The 19944-nt window shown below is 41.6% G+C and overlaps 1 protein-coding gene and 1 long non-coding RNA gene across 4 annotated transcripts in view; one reads left to right on the top strand and one right to left on the bottom strand.

Annotated features, from left to right (window-relative positions):
- The window catches only part of LOC122778593, a 75643-nt gene extending 62640 nt beyond the window's left edge, over positions 1 to 13003 (top strand). The window contains exon 3 of the long non-coding RNA XR_006361450.1: positions 12921 to 13003. This is a non-coding gene — a long non-coding RNA (uncharacterized LOC122778593). The remainder of the gene's footprint in view (positions 1 to 12920) is intronic.
- The window catches only part of frmpd3 (FERM and PDZ domain containing 3), a 71214-nt gene extending 57189 nt beyond the window's left edge, over positions 1 to 14025 (bottom strand). For all 3 annotated transcript variants that reach the window (XM_044040635.1, XM_044040638.1, XM_044040637.1), the window contains exon 1: positions 13532 to 14025. The gene's annotated coding sequence lies outside the window, so the exon portion shown is untranslated. The remainder of the gene's footprint in view (positions 1 to 13531) is intronic.
- Between the last annotated feature and the right edge of the window lie 5919 nt (positions 14026 to 19944).

Raw genomic sequence — 19944 nt, 5'->3', positions numbered from 1 at the left:
CGGAGCTGTCAGTTTTTTTTGTCGAGACGGGCTCCAGCATCCGCCTCGGAAAGCACACATGGACACACGCTGTATGTCGGCACAATCTGATAACAAATATACATCAGAATCGAGCACCGGCGGAAACACTTATGCTCTGACAAAGACTAACAGAGGAGCTGCATTCAAAGTAATTACTGTTTTCAGTGAAGCAGTGCTCCCTTCGGATGGAAGGTGTGCTTCTAATCTGTCCCCACATTATAAATTGCCAATTTGGGCTTTTTGCGAAGCACTGTGTATTTTTTTTGGAGAATATGCCCAACTGTCTTCATCCGCACACGTATTTTCACAAAGCAATGAAAATCTCAGGCAGAGGCGAAGACCTGCAGGATGGCATTAGGTATAAAGAGCTCCGCGCTGATTTACTGTCTGCCAGACTGATGAGCCTGAGAGGCGAGCAGTTACTGGCCTCGGCCACATTACCCATATGTGAGAGACGTTACAGATTTTCTTTTAGCCGAGCGCAAGAATAGACACTGGAAACATGTTCATCTGCCAGGTAAGATTCATCTAATCACAAACTACTCTGTCAAATTCTGAATGGAAAGGTGTGTTTAAACATGATATATTATATTATTATCTTCTCAAACAACAATGTACAAAATATAGCTGTGACACTTGTACCTTTCCCTGCAGTGTTCTCCCCACAAACGGTGTTTTTGTTACAGACTTAATGGAGTTTTCTCTCTCCATCTAGATGCTGTTCTCTGCCCCTCTCTCACAGCATGACTACTCTAACTGTCTTTCGCCCGCCCATGTCTCGTGTGACTTTGGACATAAATGTGGTCTGGGAGCAGGAAATCTTGCACTGCGCTGTACATTTTATAAAGAGCGTCCAAGAACTTGGACCTGAAGTATATGTCACATCTCAGCGATCACAGAAAGTCTGTGTCAGTGATTCTTCTTCATGTGAGACGGGTTCCTCAAGCGCCCCCCTATTGATGGTCACCTCTGGTGTCACTCCAGAAGGAAACCGTAGAAAAATAAATCAAATGCACAATAAGATGTCAACTCACTGACAACTCATCTAATAATCCGATATTCTCTTGTTCTCATTTAATTTGAAAAAAGGCAAAAAACAACGATGTTTTCTTGTGTCTGTCTTGTGACTATGATGTGTAAGGTCAGGACAATAGATAGTCTACCAACGATACGCATTTTATCTTGGATAAACATCGCTCCTCTTGCGATTTGAACACCGCAGTAAGCAATTGTTCAGCCCTATTCTCTTGTTTTTGAATTGAACCTTGAATCTTCCCCAACACTTGGTCTAAAACCCACTGGTCAAAGCAACTCTTCAACCGCTATTCTATTCTATTTGTGTTGCTAAGCCTGTGGCACAGTGAGACCAAACCGCTCCTCTATCTTATTATTGTTGCCATTAATGAACTACATCGGAGAACAATTTGGATGTTTTATAGGCCTATTAATAAAAAGCTTCAATTCAGTAATAGTTAGAGAGCAAATCCCTGCAGCGGCTGTGCTTTAGAAGATTAGAGTCACCTTTCTTTGGCATAGAAAAGCATCTTTTACAGTTTATTTATGCACTTAATCTTGAATTGGGAAAAACATCACTATCCACGAGAAAACATTTGACTTCTGTTTGCACCAGTGCTGATCAACTGACAAAAGGTCAAGAGTGACTTTTCCATCCACCTCCTATCGTCTGAATTTGAGTTTGAGTTACATCACCTGGATGTAGTTGCTAGTTATTTGTGATGTTATATCATGAAACCCTCAACACATAAAGCCTGGAGTGTGTCTGATCATCACCGTCTGACTAGTCAGTATTTAAAACAGCATCAGCATGGATCATTAACTCACCAATCGCGGGCATTTGCAATAGCTTGATGGAATGAGGGTATTAAGATCATGGTTCTAAAGGTTTAATGAGAATTCAACCAAACAGTGTTGCTGATAGATCAGGGGGAAAAAAAATCCTTGGGATATTTCATCCAAATCTGTCTTTTACATTTTGAGTTATGTTGCTCATAGACAGAAAGCCAAGCATGGCCAAAAGCATAACTTCCTTGGCAGAGGTAATTCATTTGTTAAAACGCTCACACCGTCTCTTTGGCTTCATATCCTTAAAAAAAACCCAGAAACCTCCAGTTCAGCAGCGGTGATTGAAAAGAAAAAAAAAAGAGAAACAACACTGCTGAGAGAATCGTTGTCCCAGAATTAGATGCAACATCCTTCTCTGTGATGCTACAGCAAATTCTAAAAACTGATTACACTTAACTCATTCAAATTGAGCCTTTATATGCACATATCCCGGCAGGCTTTTGCATGAAGATTGTCTTATTTTGTCTTTTCCTCTTCATTAGTAAATGCATTATTCATGCTGTGCAGTTGTTGTGCAGCGCGCTGTCAGCATTTTTTGTCAGGAAGATATACACTCGACAATGTAATTTACAAAACCAGTGTTCACTGTATCCCCAAAAGGATGGGCAGACCATTAGCAGAGGATTTGTCTGCATCCAGACTTTGCAGACCTCGGAGACCATGTCTGAATGAAACGTGCTGCGCAAAGCAAATTCATCTGTGTTTGCACTCCTCACTGAAGCACGCTTCTTCATCAACACCGAGATTATGGGCAGCGTTACCCTTTACTCGTTTTGCTGCCAATTCTCGTGTTTGCGCTCTACTTGGAAACAGCACGGATATGCGACGACCTGTGGCTTCGCTGCAGCGCGGCGTTTCAGTAAACCATCTGAGAACAATCTGTTTTACTCTGACGGAACTCGGTGACTTTTAATCATGGCTGTGCTCTCCTGGCAGGTGGTCTAAGTGCCCTTCATTACGGGCTGATGCTTCTCCAGAGAGTGTGCTCCGCTGCTGTTGAAGATGCCCACATTACCTGCAGACCATTAATTAACCAGATGAGAGCTTCATCTCAGCAGTGGCCCTCAGCTGTGAAAGCCCCTTTGAGTTAAAGGCTGTAAAATTCCTGGACAGGATCGATGACGCCTGTGTTTATGTATACAGTAAGTCAAACTAAAAGGCATCCAGCTAGGCAGGGACCACCAGCTAATGTCAGCACGGAGAAGAAAACAGACAAGGTTGACCTTAATGTGTCCCCACCCCAAATAATCACTATTGCACAACAAATGTGTGATTATTTCTGTACCCGTTTATTGAATTTCTTTAATCTACCAAGCTGTATATTTGAAAATGAATTGCAATTATTTTAGTACGACGGGCAGTATTTTTTTTTATTGACATATCGATTATGAGACCAGGGGTTTAAAACTCTCAAAATGACCTGGGGCCAATGAACTTCTAGTCTGGTCAGGAGGTCACGTGAAAAACGGTTTTGGAAAAATGAACTGTTCAGTGATTTGAAATGACATGTTGCAAATTGAAAATAGTCACGATAATATAAGTGTGCACAATTTCAAAGTAAAGTGTTTGTTTTGACATATAGTTCACAATAAAAGAGCATGGCAATGATGCAAAATCATCACAAGAAACTGACAGAAATAAAATAAATGACATGTAGACAATTGTAATTAAAACACTAGACAAGCTTGTACATAATTAATAATGTAATGTATTATTCTAAAAAATATTTTTACACGGGCCAGTTGTCATTAGAACTTTAAAGTAAGTGTAGGCAAAACCCAAAAAGAACAGGTAGGTTTCTCATTATATCAGCCATTCATGCTCGACAGAGTGCTATTTATATGGGGACATGTTCTGCATAATACCACTTTTAGTACGTCCAATTACATTAAATGTTCATATTGAGCTGCACCCTTCCCTGGGGGTTTTAGAAATTTAAAAGGTGGGATGTGGATGAGGGGGTTATGAGCATTCACAGAAGCCACTTCTCTATTTTCCTCCGAGAGACTGAATCCATTAAAAATTCAAATTAGACGAGAATGAATGTACCCCCACACAATCACGGTGTGTGTGTGTGTGTGTGTGTGAACCTACGAAGGCTAACAGTGGGCTGTGGGCTGAACGCTACAATCACTGGAACTGTCTGTGGGTGAATATGATCCATGTCTACGTGTGAACTGTGGACAGAGCATTACATACAAACATATGTCGGATACATTCACACCATTGTCACACAATCAGACAGCGGCAGTAGCAGCATTGAGCTACGAACAGGTTTCCAGCATCACCGACGACATAAATCAAAAAAGGTTTTCCAGGTGAATTCTCTGTTCATCGAGACCAAACAAAGGCAGAATAATAACATCGCCAACAACCAACCAAAGCCTGTTTTATGTCAGTGTTTTGCTAAAGCACCACCCACTTTCAACTTATGAGGAAAAGTACACAAATGGGACAAAATAAATAAATAAAACAAAACAATTCCCTTGTGTAGTATCGCAATTTATTTTTGTCATGGACTGTCACAGTTTATTCGTAGCTCTTCTTCCTCCACCCCGCTGCTACTTTCATTATAAAGATATTAAAGCATATTCAGTGAAACCAGTTCATATTTTCCTTGGTGCAAAACACAGCGTGATATAAACAAAATTCACAGGAATATGCCAGTGCATTTGACTCAATTATGTCCTTATTATTAAATGATATGGTGTGATAAAATAAGAGTATGTGTGTCTATGTCTCCCTGTGTGTGTGTGTGTGTGTGTGTGTGATAACATGACACTGCTAACACACTAACCCTGTTAACTACAATGGTTTTTATTTTCTGTATTTTATAAGACGTGTGTTGGGGAGACATAGGTGCATTGTTTCGCTTATAATATTGTATTGTACCTCAAATGGCATATTATAATAATAATGATAATACTTGCACTAATGAGGATCCTCATAAGTGTTGTATACTTTGTGTCCAGAGCCGTAAGGTTTATAATAGTGATTCATTTTGAAACGTTGAAGTACGAGACCCTGAGGCTTTCATCTAATTTGCGTTATTTTTATTTTCTTTCTTTCAGTTATTGGGAAAACCTACTGTGGTTACATCCACACACACACACACACACACACACACACACACACACACACACACACCTGTAAACACTGACAGTGTGTCAAAGTGTTTAGATTGCACACCTTTGAAGTGAAGTTCTCTGTAATAAGAGGTGATGTGTGAGCAGCAGCACACACATCAGATTGCTCCCAAATCTCCACCAAAACAAAGCAGGAGACTGAGAGATTAAATCTACAATTTATTATATTTTTCTCCACCCAGGAGAGAATTCCTCCTCGTATTGCTTTATTGTCACTCTTAAAAATCGAAACGTGACGACAATTGCTCCGTCGTTTAGCCAACTACAGAGGTAACAAGCTTGAATTAATGAAGTTTTATCATTTTATTTTGACACAAATTACAGCAATACCAGAACAAACTGTCTATGCTTTGCATTTATAATCACTGCTGTGTATTCAGGAGAGGTGGCTGACCGTGGAACACTCTCCCAACAAAACCCTTAAATTAAATTAAATTGAATTTGAGCGTATTTCTGTACTAAGAGCAGAGACACAGAAACAGTGATGTAACTGAAAATAATCAGAGCACATTTGTGTTGTTGGTGGTCACTCATAGGTTTCATTTCTTTTCTTTTGTTCTCTTTTCTTCTCTCTTTTATTTGCTCTTTAGTTGTGCATGATAGATGAAGCTGCAGCTGATGTCATCCCACAGTGGCTGTGGCCTCCATTTTGAGACAACAGTCATACATTTAATAAAGTTGAACTTTTGATTGTTGGGAGATTATTAGCAAAGTTGACCATATTTCCCTAAGATTAATGAAAGGCAACCCAAGACTGAAAGATTGTATTATAAATGAAATAGAACACTTTTTTAAACATGAACGGTTCAGCTGTGTCCAGAAGAAAATGCTTTGTATGATTAAAAATAGACAATCTGCTGTGAAATTCCTCAGTTCATGACCGCTCTTGTTGCAATTTATATCACAGCTTGTGAGTCTGTTTGATCTTCTGAACAAAGATCCCTCTATTATGAACGACTCAAAGACTTGCGCCAGACGGAAAATCGTCTTTTATCCCAGTCTTCTAAAATAAAACGGTGATGTCATGTGAGTCAAGCAGCGGGGGCCACTGGAGGCTGTGATGTGGAGGAATCCGTACGAGCTAATGCGGTGGTTCCACTTCACGGAGCTGTATCTGCTTTAAGAGAGAAGCAATTCAGTTTGGGACAGCCTGTTAGCAAATGCCCCTCTTTCAATGATGATCATTATTAGTGAGTGTGTCCTCAGAACTTCCACCTGTGAGACACTTGTGAGTCTTCCGAAAGAGGACGTGTGTGTGCGCCTGTGTGTGTTTGTCGTAGGTAGGTCTATCTTGAATAGTCAAAGTGTGCTCTGACTGTTCGACGACGTGTGTTATATTAAAGATATTCTACTTCTAATTCTCCTTCAGGATATGATTACAGAGCCTCCCCTTTTTAAAATTATAAATTACCATTTAAATATATTTTTTATAATGATCATTTGCAGCAAACGACTGATTTAACGTCCAGAATGTCACAAATAAACTTATTTTAAATGACCTGAAAATGTTTGATTCACCAAAATGAATAACCTGACTCAGTCTGACTCTGCTAGTGATGCCTTGTGCTTTAGTTTTGAGATGAGTATAGATTTACTGCCTAGATTTTTTTATTTTACATCAATTCCCTCTTTGGTGTCTCTTCAGGTTTTTGGTTTTGGTCTCGGTGGTTTTGTAGCCTCAGGGCTCCTCTTGCGAAAAGACAATTTGAAATGTGTCCAAATATCAACCGAATTGTGTTGCCGTCATGTTCTTTTACCCTTCACCATGTGATAGCCCATCGTTTACAGTCATAGTTTTTATATCCCTGGCTTGGTGCAGTCTATTGCCCTGTTGTCAGTGTGTTCATGATTACGCTGCATCGCTAGATTTGAGTGGCCAGGAAGAAAATGTGTACTGCTAAGGCGTCCAAAGGACTTTCTAATGATTGCATCGCTTGAAGACAGCAGTGTGTCTGCTGTAAATCCAACTTCCTTTTGACAGTGTAGCCTCTCTGTCTCACTGAGCTGGATGAGCACACAGTCACATTATTAAGTTAACAACACCGTCTGTCATATGGAAGATATATCAACATGAATATTGTTTTTCCTCTGTCCAGTTACCCTGCCAGGCTGTTGTTCTATTATGTAATAATACTGTGTGGTAAAATGAACCTCTGCTCAACTCCACTGACTCCACATCTACATAACAAAATGCATCCACATGAGTGACTTATCAGTATGAACACTGAGGCACTTAATGGAGTGACCTGATCAGAGGACACATTTTTCCACTAGACAGTTCTAACACGACTCTACTCGGTTTACTCTGCTTTTCCATTAGCGATAGTACCTGGTGTTTTTTTTAGTACCTGCTCTGGCACAAGTGAGCTGAGCCGCTGATACTAAAATAGTATGTCGATAGACCGCCGGCCACTGATTGGTCAGAGAGTGCCGTCACTGGAAGAGTCACGAGCGCGACCTCCGATACAGCAATTGAACGGAACAATGGCGAACTGTGGATCAGTTAAAAAAAGACTTAACAATCCTGAAAACTTGCGTTCATTTTCAACATTTAGCAAGGAAATGTCTAAAATCTCAACATTTAACAGCGGACTCTGGTGTATTTAGCCGATGATCGCGAGCCAAATCGCAACCCGTTCAGTGACTGTGCTCCGGTCATGCAGGAAGTACTGAACTAATCTTTTCTAATGAAATGATTGTGTTTGTGTCGCATATAAAATGAAAATGATGTGCCTGATACCCAAACTATGCCGTGCTGAGTCATGCTAGAACTGTATGGTGGAAAGCGGCAATTGTATATAACCTGCAGCCCAAGGTTACGCTTGGCCTTCTTCTGTCTTCTTTGCATTCAGCACAGGAGGTCTAGTCTATTTCAGAGTGGTAAGCTGTTGCACAGCTATCTGTATATATTAGACCAAGGATGGCTGTATGATCTAAAAATAGAATCAGTATAGTTGTCATGGCGGGTTCGTGTACAAACCATTTTGATGCAAAGAAAACGAAAGACCATATGTTGTTTCAACGGTGCATGCATACGGCGTGGGAAGAGGACACAAAAGAATAATGTAACGCAACAGAACAGAGTGAGGGGATCAGCGTGGTGGATAGTACAAGAGACAGAGAGGGAGAAATCCATTCAATTATTTTGAAATATTAAGTAAATATGTCTGTTTTAAAATTTTTTCACCACTTGCAAAGTAGAAGTTCCACTGTGCTGAAAAATGCAGTTCATTCTGGATTCATTTCCACAAGTGTGGACAGAGCGAGGGAGAGGGAAAGGCCACTGATGGCTCTTGTGTCCTACAGTCATGTCCAATAGTAGCACTATCTCTGCCCACTACTTCTCCTTCTGTGTGCAGCTTAGCCCTCTGGCTATTTTTCTAAAACTGTCTCACATATAAAATGTAAATGGGATTTTTTTTTCCTCCATAGCACATTTAAAATGTGTGTTTTTTTTGCCATTGACAGTGGAAAGTGCTTGAAGGCAAACCTAATGAGATAGTATCCTCAGAATTAAGAGTGTTGGGGTGTGAGCTGAACCTGCAGAACGCGGTGCAGTCATCTGTTGTTTACGTGGTTACAGAAAGACGAAGGTGCATTTTTGTCATTCCCAACCATGAAATGGCACAGATTCTTTGGAAACAGCCTTTGGAAACTGTGACAGAGGAGGAAATAATAATAAAAAGCAGTTAATAATGTAATAAGCTTTACAGCCCTCAGCTATGTTTGTACCCGGTAAAACAAAAACAGAAAAGTCACCAATGTGATCCAAGCATTAGAGATTGGGCTTTTATTTTGCGTGCAAGTGTGTGTTTGTGTGTAAAGCCTGCAAAAGCGTAGTTGTGTAGATGAGAGCGGATGCAAATATTCTCCAAAGATTGCACACATCTCTCCAAATGATTCATGACCCTGAGCATTTTCAGCTCTGGATGTGACTGTACTGTGGATGTGAAGCCTCCATTTTTGGCCTGAGTGCTTTTGAAGCTGGAGTGGGATTTTGTTCCATGATTTTTTATGTTAATTCATTCAAGCATTCCCTGCTCTGTGCATTAACAGTTAAAATGGAGTGTTACTGGATGTGTTGTTATCGGACCTGGGCTGTGTTCAGAGAGACTGTCGTCTGAAGACGCGCGACAGCATCCGTTGTTTCAGCAGCTTCCTCAAAACACCCTATGGCTTTTATGGCTAATTTTATTGTTCAGCTGTATAATGCGCACTGTTGACCTTAGGTGTCCTATGGATAAAAGGCATTATTCATTATGATTCGTTTTGGAAATCGTGCTCATAAATTCTGGCACAAGCAAGCTTCATACTTCTGTTGTTTAATTTGAATGAGATTGAATGACACAGTGACTTTATTCCTGCATGACAATGCAATCCCAATGTAAATGCTAATACAAAAGGTGCTCTAGCACAAACTGGCACAAAAGTTGAACTTGGCAGCGTTAGATACGTCATCCATCAAGACATTGATCTTATGTGACCACAAATTCCTGATAGGCGTCTCATGTGAATTTTCAGATACAATTCTTAGCCTCGTAATAACTTTCTATGTGAAAAGCTTTTACCCTCATGTGATAATCAAGCGGGACCAAACTTCCTGAATGATAATTCATGTCTCACTAGTTCCTGAGGCAACAGGCCCCTGAAGTGTTTCTAAACGTTAAGAGCCAACAGTAGTTCTAACAAACATCCTCTCTGGGAGCGTTATCATTTTTGCAGGTACTTATTATTAAACCAAATTCTGTCCTTGAGGTGATACTTGATAAAAAAAAAACAAAAAACAAACAAACAGGATATTGCATCCCTAAGAGAGCATGGATGTGTGTTTCCATGGCAATTTGCCTGTCAGCTGTTGGACTGACTGAGTAACTGACTACCCAACAAGCACACGTTTAAAAAGCGCACTCACACATCACCACACGCCATTTTCACACAACTTTGTGTCCCCAGTGTTTGCTGTTCACATAATGACGAATGCAGCAGGACATTGGATGAGATTTGTTCACAACAGCAGGAGTTTCTCACACGAGCTCACAGGGATTTTCACCAGAGTTTATAGATTACGGGAGCTGGCATGAGAATCTCTGGATCATCCTCTGTGTACATTTGCATTCACACCGTGGTCCTCCATTTTCACTCCTGTTCTTTGCCACTTGGAATCTAGTTTCAAGTGGTAGTGGTTTCGAACTTACCCCTCCAAAATCCCATAAGGGGACGCAGCGGGATTTTGCTAGAGATTACAATACTCACTTGTCTGAATCAAAGTGGAGACACTTCAAACATTGTCTTCAACACCTGGGAATACAAATGGACCAATTTTATGGAATGTACAAGAGACTGCAAATCAGCTTTCTGTGGTTAGCTTTATGACGGTAACATTTGTTTCACATCACCCATTTACCTCCATACTTCTACACATGGACGTGTGAAATGGAGGGGTAGAGGGGCGTAAAAAGGACAAGGACTGCTCTGAACAATCTCCAGAGGTATCTCCAGAGGTCAGTGTGTGTCTGAAAGCAGCCACACACACAACATACTGAACGATCCAGTGTCGAAAGTGTAGTGTTTTCGGTTTTTTTTCTCTCTCCCCCAATTCATTGTTTGGGATCCGCGCCAAGTAAGGTAACAGTGTCACACTGCATTGCTCATCTGCGGAGACCAAGCGTGACTCTCAGAAATGTGCTGGCACAAAATGCCAATTAATATGCATGTTGTTACTCAGATATTTATCGCCCCAGTAACACTGTCACTTCATTACTGTGGTGGCTCTATTGTTTTTTGTTTTAAATCGTCTTCGTGTGTGTCTAAGGTGTGGGCTCCAGCTTGGCCAGATGGGCCCTTGGATACAGCAGCAAAAACAGCTGGTTGTCAGGAGAAGAAGAGAGTGAGCGAATTTGAGACAGGGAAAAGTCTTTTACAGTTCTCTAAGTGGCTACTGCTTTTGCTCATGGTGTGTGAGGTCCTGCCAAATGTCCAGATCCAATCTGTCTTTCTATTTTGACAGTGTCAACAAAAACTGAACTTGTTTAGTTATGAATCTTTTTACTGTATACTGTTAAAATACCATTACTTTGACTGACAAGCTGTGACAAATGCCCAAAGTAGATTATCCTGAAATAATTACATGGCTGCTTTTTTTTTTTTATCTCAGTGTCTCTGCTTGGTGATGGACTGACATCATTTAATATGTGCACTGTAATGTGATCTTATTTTACTCTGGCCAGAGAGAGATAAACTGCATCACCCATGCTCAATATAATATAACATGCGTCATCCAAACACAGCAATGGAGTTCATGGAGGCATAAGCTGCATCCCATCCCATAGTTGCACATACAAACATACAATACAATCTCTTCATGAGATTCATTGGTAAACATATTAAGTGAAACAAAAAGCCACAGGCCTGTGCACATAATGATTGCATACATCCTGCTTACGTTTAAGAAGCTGTACAATAATCATTGAGCCAAATGAAAGCAAAGGTGGATGTTAGCGGATCTCAGGGGAAATCTGTACAATACATTGTGTGGAGCTACATGTACAAATAATGCTCACATGTTCAGGAAGCTAAGTAGAATAATCGGGGGGTTGTACCCTACACGGTCTGATTTCATAATGTGCATTTAGAGTACGTGACTCTACAGAGTTGTCAGCCTCTGCCAACTGCCTGTCCTTGTGTGCATCAGTCATTGCTGCTCTGATGCTGATTGGATTTTGAAAGCATCCAGGACTGGGATTTGTCAGTATAGTCGTCCTGTTATGCAGGGTGTCTCTCGATGAACCATGTTACGAGAGACTGGTGTATCACAACAAGTTGTGTTATTTTGTTGAATCCAACAACCTTGGGCCTGTTCTGTCCTCTCTAATGACTAAGCAGAAGTGAGAGGGAAGATAAATCAGCAGCTGTTCATGGATGTACCGTGTACATTATGATCATAGAAAAAAATGTCATTACTGTAATGTGTTTTTGATCATACTTTTTTATATATACTATCTATATATATATATATATATATATATATATACATATATATATATACATATATATATATGTGTGTGTATATGTACCAGTATGAATTTCCTTCTGAAGAACACCCAATCAGCCTCAGACAGCCTGTCAATCAACGCCAGCCAAACTGAGTCAGTCAGTCAGTCTGAGTGGCATCTATAGATGCCGTTCAAATCAGCCACCATCCACTCTGAAACACCCTTTGTAATGGGAAATATTGATATCTGTGGCACATGCTGAACGCTCCACCTGTAGAAGAATTCATTACAGCACTGAAGAATGTGCTCTCTCATCATCTAACTGCCGCTCTGCCTCTGTGCCCGTCCTGCTTCGTTCTCTCCATTTGCCTCTGTTCAGTGTCTCTTTAACTTACTCAGCCACATAATGGGATCAGAGAAGCATAGTCATCTAAGTAATGTCTTTCTTTTTGTTGATTCCTCCTGGGTCCATGGCCCTGTATTCGGTGATGTATGCTCCATGCAACAGCACTGGACAGTTCATCTCTCAGCCACAGGCACCTCTGAATAAGCACATCCACCCTGGACCAATCTCAGAAATGCACTCTGGGGCTTCCTGTGTCCTTGTCATAGATACCCACAGAACAAGTGAAGCACTACAACCATTTCAGTGTCACGTGATGAGACTTAACAATATTTGTGGTGGATTATGGGGAGAAAGCTTCCATTGGCAAGATGTAAACTGACCATTCCCCTTTATTGCAGGGACAGTCACAGGAAAGTCTCAGTGCTGCAATGGCAAAATGACATTACATCATAGCCAGTTTTTTCACTTTCATCTGTATGAACTTTTCAATGCTGCATTGTGTGCGTTCTCAGTGTGCGAAGGTTCTCATGCCATTTTCCTCTCTGTCCCCAGGCTTTTAGCTGGATAGACATAGACACTGGCTTGGCTTGGCTTGGCTTGGCGTAGCTCCCCACCAGCACCCATCCTGCTCTCCAGCTCAGGTAAGCACCCCTTCAACAAAGTCCTTGTTGGCATTTTTTTCAACCACTTCCTTACCAAAGTGAATATATGAATCATAAATTAATCATAAAAAAAAAACATACTGAAGAAAATACAAAGGCAAATGGTCACTCCTCAACAGAATCCAAGAATATGGCTCTCATGTAAATCATATGAAATGCTTTCTTTTTTGCCTTCTACTGCTCCATCGCTCTTCATTCCCACTGCCATTCCCAAGATATTGGACCATGTCTTCCAAGAGACATGTTCCATTATCATTCTGCCACAGAGCACATCCACAGACCCGTCTATCTTCTAATCAATAGCCATGCAGCACAGCGGACAAGCATAAACAACACGCATATTGCAAAACCTTCATTAAATAATCAAGACAACAGATGAGCGCCGATGAGAATGACAGGTACAAAGTCATTTGTATGTTAGGCATTACACAGATGATTCTTTCACGTCTGCACAGATTGGTATGGATGAAAATAAAACAGAACAGCTTTGTTGCCTCTTACCTGTGCGTCTCTGTGGTGGTCCTTTTCACTGTGGCTGTGTTTCATGAAGACCCTCGGTCTACACAGCTATGCCCTCCTAAATGGGCATGTATCTGTGGGGCAGATCAGAGGTCTGTCTTCTATCAGTCAGCCCAGAGAAAAAGAGGGATGAAGGATCAGAGAGTCCTCCCAACAGGCTACCCCATCAAGCACATCTCCTTGTGTCTCCTGCTCTCCCGGGTCATTCCAGCCTGCCCCTCAGCAACTGCAGAGTCAGGGAGCGATCGTTCAGGGGGGATGGGAGGTACTTAGAAGACTGGAGCGGACATGGAACGGCAAGCATAGCACCTCCTCCTACATGTCTGACTGCAGCCAGTGAACCTACTACAGCTGGAGCCTCTGCGCGCCTCCCATTTTCGTCCTGTGGATGTGTGTGTCTGAGTGTGTGTGCGTTGTTTTGTGTGTGCTTGCTCATCAGTGCTGGCTCCACTCTGCACTGTTTGAGGATACTCGCTCTCTTCTCCGGCTGTTACTGCTGCCAGTGGCACTGAGATGCTGAGGCAGTGTGAGAGAGGGAGGGGGAGAGAGAGAGAGAGGTGTGTGTGTGTGAAGCAGGGAGAGAAGAATGGCACGGGAGGGTGTAGGAATGATTTCCCTCTGATCAGTACCAGTGTGTGTGTGTGTGTGTGTGTGTGTGCATGTTTACAGTGTAAACCTATATTCCTAACAATCTGCCTGAGATGTGTGCAGCATGAATTCACATGCAGTCTGACATACACAGAGAGGAACACCGTGTTATATAGCAGGTTCTCTTCTTTTATCAATGTATCAAAACCCCCACGGGAACCTGGAACCAGAATTGACAGTCAACTGCCTCGCTGGATGTCTGTGGGGAATGCACATCCTTGTCACTGCAGAGGATCCACTGGAGAGGAGAGTGAATTTAAAGGCCCCCGCAATGGAACGCCCGTCCTAAAGGAGCTAAACGGAGAGAAATAAACCCGAGACGAAAAAGGGAGAAAGACAAGGGGTGAAATGTTGAGGCTGACTTTCACTGACAGTGTTTTGTTCCACGAGCTGTCTGTCTGTTCAGCTTTCACTGCCTCAAGACGGAAAGAAGAGAGCGAGGCAGAAATGGTTAGAATAGAGAGGAATAAAGGGGAGCGGACAGGAGGAAGGGATTGCGAAATTGACGGGTGGAAGAAGCAGAGTGAAGAAAAAATAGAGAGAACTGTTGGCACTAAGAATTTTTCCATCAGATAAAAAACCAGGGACATTTACAAAGCACAAGGAGAGCATACTAAACAACCCTCCTCATCTTGTCCTTTGTTCTTTTTTTCTACGCTAGAAAAGTCTTTCCTTATCTTTGCTTCCTCTGTATACCTTTGTCTTGGGTGGAATACTGTATTTCCTCTCCGCTGGCAATGATTTAAACAAAGCCCTCTGTTCAGCTTGAAACTGGGATGCATGTAGAAATAGCATAAAAATAAAAAGCAGAGGTTCCCCATCAATGTGACAGAGAAGGTGATCAACAGTTTCCTGGCCCAGCCAAAGTAAAAATGTCTAGACACACATACAGTGAAAAGACTTTCTTGTTTGGCAGGATGCTCAGGCCTGCAGACAGCAGCCGTGCTTGCAGCATTATGTGACTGGAATGAGAGGACTGTCCAAAGAGACTGTACTGCTGCTGTAGAGCACATACCGAGTCTCCTTCTGTGTTCTACATACTGAACTCTGTCACATAAAATAAATTCTAATCTCATATACCAGTCATGACCAATCGCAGCTCAAAAAGACTGCATTTTTTTGAACCTGCAGTTGCAAAAATACAAATTCTGGAAAGGACTCAAAACCTGAAGACCAAGTTTTAATTTCAATGTGTGTGGGCTACACTGTGTCTCACATTGTAAGTGTTTCGACCAATGGCCTTTCTATGTGGAGTTTTGGTTTCCTCCTCCCACTGTCCAAAAACATGCAGATTGAGGATTAGGATAAGTGAAAACGCATGTGAGGTGTTGTTAATCTCTGTATGTTGGCCCTGTTGTCTGGTGACATGCCACAATGTTAGCTGTGATTAGCTCCGGCCTGTGACTCTCTAGAGGACAAAGCAGGTGAAGGTGAATGAATGGATTGTAATGTATCTCACAGCAAAGTTTAGTGTAGCCTTTCTGAATCCAGACCTAATCCCTCAGGGAAACAGATTTCTAATGACCTGGCATCTGTTTTTAAATGAAATGCCTGATGCTCCGCCGTGTTAATCTAACTCTGTAATCTGCTGCTAAATCAGGAGTGAGCCAAGGCAGTGACCACGGCAATCTCAGAGAGAGGAGAGACAGCCTCATGAAGTGTGTGTGTGGGTAATTATGCATGAGGAAGACACTTAGTGCTGCGTTGGATGTTGGCGATGAACTAACAGATGGTAATTCCCTCCCGCTTCTGCATTCCTGGAAGACCTCTAAATTCCAAAATGCACTGGAACCAGCACATCACCTTCTCTCAGTCGTACAAATATGCTACAGCACTGAATAAACCCTGGCTTTAATGGGCTGCTGTGCAACGGTTGACAATGCAGCTCCAACAGGAACATACACTGATAAATCAGGATCATGCAAGCTAGATGGACTATAGGGAAGTAAAAAAAAAAATGAAGACGGTGAACACTTACTTCCAAAACTTTACCCTGAGGCAGTCTGAGAGCTGAGATCTCAGTTGGATCTCAGACTTTGGGACTGTATAAAACTAAATACTGTGCAAAATGACTTCATTCTGACCAGAGGAAGATCCACACCAGATCGAAACCTTGTGTCCTCTACACAGTTTTATCTGGCATAGAAAAAGTCAAAGTAAGTGTTCAGGCTCTACCTCCCTTTGCATGTTATAATCTGCCAGCCTTGCACCTTCAGAAGAAAGAAGTAATGCAAGTATAATCGCCTACTGTCAACATAAAACTAAGCACTTGTGCAGCAATAACGAAATACTATTGACAAATATTAATTAAATGCAGATATATTAGTCTGATCCATCGAACAAAATAAGCAAATGCAGCATCAGCAATCTCTGTACAACACAGTTGAAACAGTAATGGTGGCAGAGCAGTCTACAATCATCTGTGTGTATTCAAATCCTTAAGTATCCATGTCCAAAGCTGTTTAAGACAATAGGAAAAGCTTATTGAATGTAATGAATATAAATAATGACTATGCAGTTGATTCCCTGCAGCCATCAGGCCTTCATTCTGATTTAAAAAAAAGTGTCACTATAGTGCCACCACACACATACAGTAATAAAATGCAAAATGTCAACAGACTTCTATAACCACAAACCTCAACTCAAACCAGTTGTGGGCTATAACTTGGGTTATCAGTCTCTGTCGGTGGGAGATATCAGACAAACAGAGCTCATAAATCTGTTTTGCCATTGCCTTTTTTGCTTTTTAGCAAAAATGACACGTAAAGGTTTTATTATTTACACCCTGTTGCTGTTGTCATATTTCAATGTCAAAATGAGACACAGTAGAGTTATGGCCGAAGCAGATATATTATGTCCGCACATGATTCATTTGGAGTCAACCACGCCATCCATTCACCTAAAACCTTCCACTCTGCACTTGCACAATTAAAATCGGGCCTATTATGTGAGAGCCTCCTGTGCTAAAGTGTTATCCCAAATGTTATGCTGCCAGCTAACCTTGGACAGAGATGCTGAGGTTTAGGTCTTATGAATTTCTCTCGGATTGGTTGTCAGTGATTGTCAGTGTCTTGCTGCTGTCACTGTGAACACACAATGCTGCTCTGACTGGAAATGCCACCTGACACTCAGGATCTTCCTGGGAGATGTGGTTGCATGGAGATGAGAAATTATCCCAGCTGTTGATGGGAGGCATGTGACTGGTAGCCCACTTGAGTTGGAAATTGGCCATGATCAGGATAATTGTCTTGTTGTTGAGACCCTTTCTCCTCTTTGTGGGATTTTAGGCCCTCGGTGCCTAACAATACTTTTTCTTCATCTCCATGCAGCAGCACCTGATATTGGCTTCAAACCAAATGGTTGCTTGCACATACAGTTGTGAGCAGTAGCATAACCGTGGGGTTTCAGTCAGGGCCTTCAGCAAAAAAACACGCACAAACACCGACTATATTCACGAGACAGTTGATCTGCAACAACCATAGCGTGCACGCACACCACTGCGCATCTATAGGCTACTGCATCATTAGCACCACATCTTCCGTTAAGTCACTCAGCAAACGCAATTTCACAAACCACTATATGACACAAAAACAAGCTTCCACATAAGCATAGGCGTCAGCTACGCGGGGAACTATTTATGATCAACACTTTTGTCCTCACCAAATAACAAAAAATGTTATAAATTCATCATTAACACTCCAACTACCGTAAATGATGTACCTCTTCAGTGTAGGTCTTCCTCTTGAAATAATTTCCTTCTTTTCTCCAAACGATCGCCGTGAAAAGTGCACACAAATGAGATCAGAAACATGATGGATCAGTGGTGTTAATGCAGTGATCACAGTTTACTTCAAAACCCGCCATAGGTTCAAACGTCGTTGATGACAACAGCGGGGGCTAGCGCCGGACACATCGCTGGGCCTGGGGCGCTCTGTCACTATGATATCACATTTTGATTGGCTGACGACACACGTCAGTCAAAGTTAGAACCAAATAGAAAAGGCCAGCAATACTACTAGAGCAGGTCCACGGAGCTATGATGCGTTTAATGACATCCAGGAAAATCCAGCTCAGCTTCACAAAAAATAACCATATTCATTTGATTATTAAAAAAGAATAATAATAACAATAATAAAAAATACTTTTTTGATATTGTCAGGGCCAGCAGAGAAGGCCCTGCTGGCCCTGACAGCCCACCACTGGTTGTGAGTCTCTGTGCACAGTCTGACATCATTGCACTGCACAAAGGAGACCAGGACCTCCTCCTTAACTCATGTCATATACACTATACTTCACTATAGTGTCCAAAAAGGGCATATCTGGATAGTTGTTTGGGTTTACTTACTGTGTCTATCTTTAGTTGGAGAAAGTTATAGCTGCACCATCTGATGCTTACAAGGTATGGGATCATAAAGAGAAGTCCCAGGTTTCTGAATTCCCCAGGACAAATAGGGGATTGTTAGTGAAGGTAAAGTGAACTTCTGCAAAGTTTCAATGAACAGACGCCAGCAGTGGATCTGGAATGATGATCCACAGCCCGTCATAGATGATGAAAATCATCCCGAACCAGATGAAGGTGATGGCCTCCTTCACCCCAGCAATACTGGACCCAAATACTGCAGGTCTGCATCTGATAAATCTTAGATTTGTAAAGAGAGAAAAGCTTCACTGAGCTATGCTTTCTCTCAGCTGCGATGTCAAGGCACTAACACACACATACTGTACATGTGGTTTCATGTGGTCTATTGAGAGCAGTGCTGGTTGTACAGAATTAGAATTGAAATTAGAAAGCCTGTATTGTCCTTGTACAGAATATATAATGAAAATTAGTGTGTTGGAGCTGGAACCGAGTGTCAAGGCAATACACCAACACAAACTGACAACAACAGAACAAGCCACAGAACAGGCAACACAAACAATCATAAGATGAAGATAACCCAGCTAAAGTAATTAAAAGATTAGTAAATTGACAAATCAATGAATGTTGCACATGAATAAATCAATTTCCACATCTCTAACACGATTGTAAATTTAGCAGCCTGAGGCCCCATGGATAGAAGAGTCCGATTGACCTAAACCTTATGCTCATGTGTCTCCTGCCAGAGGGCAGGAGGGAGAACAGCGAGTGATCTTTGATAATTCTCCTGGCTCTGTTTAGACACAGAGAGAGCTGGAGACTTCCTCCCGTGAAAGAAGAGCATAGTCGATGGTTTTCTCTGCCATTTTTATCACGCTGTCAGTGGCTTCACAGCCAGAAAACCACACTGAGATGCAGTGTGTCAGCGACAGGGCGACATCTCTATCATGATGTAGGTTTGTTTTGAACGTTCACACACACACACACACACACAATACGGGCACTAACACACATACCAACAATAGGCGCTGTAACAAAGAGCCAGAAGTTGCTGCATCTAAGCATGTCGCCATCATCTCTTCCTGCAGCTTCTATAGAGACATTATGGTTTAGAACTGCAGGATGAAGTTGCGTAAATCTGGAAGTTGTCTAAATGTGAAGATAAAACATGTACAGTATATTATTGGATTTGAATACATTTGGGGTGAACAGACAAATACACTCATCAAAAGTAAAAGAAAGAAGTAAAACGTTATTGTCCTTTAGTTAATATGATCTGTTGCCTTCCAATTTAATAGCTTTTCTGCAGTTCACTGTCCAATGCGACCATTCCATTACAATGATTGCATTTCATTCCATTCACTGTCACACTCTTTCAATCCTGTTTCAG

Source organism: Solea senegalensis, linkage group LG12, assembly GCF_019176455.1.
Source record: "Solea senegalensis isolate Sse05_10M linkage group LG12, IFAPA_SoseM_1, whole genome shotgun sequence".
Classification (NCBI taxonomy): domain Eukaryota; kingdom Metazoa; phylum Chordata; class Actinopteri; order Pleuronectiformes; family Soleidae; genus Solea; species Solea senegalensis.
The sequence above is the reverse complement of the archived record's forward strand: the minus strand, read 5'-3'. Positions and strand labels throughout refer to the sequence as shown.